The sequence below is a fragment of the Pteropus vampyrus genome, unplaced genomic scaffold (assembly GCF_000151845.1).
Source record: "Pteropus vampyrus isolate Shadow unplaced genomic scaffold, Pvam_2.0 Scaffold96, whole genome shotgun sequence".
Classification (NCBI taxonomy): domain Eukaryota; kingdom Metazoa; phylum Chordata; class Mammalia; order Chiroptera; family Pteropodidae; genus Pteropus; species Pteropus vampyrus.
In genome coordinates this window covers 4,672,884-4,674,156 of record NW_011888877.1, presented here as the reverse complement: position 1 = coordinate 4,674,156, position 1,273 = coordinate 4,672,884, and positions in this window count along the sequence as shown.

Sequence of the window (1,273 nt, the reverse complement as noted above, 5' to 3'; positions counted from 1 at the left end):
GTATATAGTTCTGTTTTTTAAAATCTATGTCAATCTAATGGAAGAGATATAGTCTAGTTTAGTTCGGAATCAATTCCTAGGTCGATAGTGACTTTCTCTCAGTAGTCCATTGTCATGTGGCATCTAATGTTACAGATGAGAGATATACTATCAATGCAACTGTTATTCTTTTTAGGTCACTTATTTCTCTGTCTTTAATATTTTTTCTTTGTCTTCGACATTAAACGATTTACTATAATGTGATCAGGTGGTGATATTTTAATTCATTCTGCTCTAAACTAGGTATCTTTAAATCAGAGCCTTTATAACCTTCTGAAACATTCTCAATCATTATCTTTTGAAACATTGTCAACTGACTTCTGTTTCCAGCAATTCGGTACGTTTGGTGGACCTATCCAGGTACAGAACCATTTTTAAATAATGGATAAAAATAGAAAAAATATATATTTCAAAAAGATGTTTCTTGGCTAACAAGAAAGGGAAAGTAATCAGAGGCCATAAAGCACTAGAAAGTACGATTTCACAATTACTCAAATCAGCATTTAACTTGAGGGCACCTGCAAAGCCTCGATGGCCCTGAATCTGAAGGTCAACCAGAGTAAAGGCTCAGAATAGACGATGCTTAGAAAAGCCAGACCTTCTTCTAAAGATGACATCATGTGATGAACTCGAAAAGATATACCTAGACAAAGCATATTTGCCTATTTTGTTCTTGGCTCTAGGTAGAATAACAAGAGAGGGTTAAAAAAATCTCTTGAGCATTTGTAGTCACTAGTATGCACTCACCCGGCGTGGGGAGCCAGAGTCACACTATTTGTATAGCAGAAAAGGACCAAACTGGAATCTTCTCTAGAGGAACACACTTTAAGCATCAGCCTCAAGGAATGTCAAAACAGAAAATTCAAAGCACACAGCTCTTTTAACACCATGAGTTTAGCCCAGTGACATCCATTTCAGACTTCTGATCCACAGAAATGTAAAGGAATACATTTATGTTGTTTTAAGCCACTAATTTATTGCATCCTCCAAATTTCCACGCCAGGCTCTCTGGAGGGACCTCTCACTAGGTCTAACATAGGAGAGAAGCAGCTCCCTGACATGCCACAGTGTTCTGTCACATTTACTATAATTTGTCACAGCACCAATAGGAAACTGATAGTCTGGCAAAAATGCTTAGGTTTTACCATGAACTTGGTAGATTTGCAGGAAGTAGGCTGCCCAACAACTTACCTGAGTAAATGGCACATTACTTTGCCCTTCCCCAAGCAAGCGG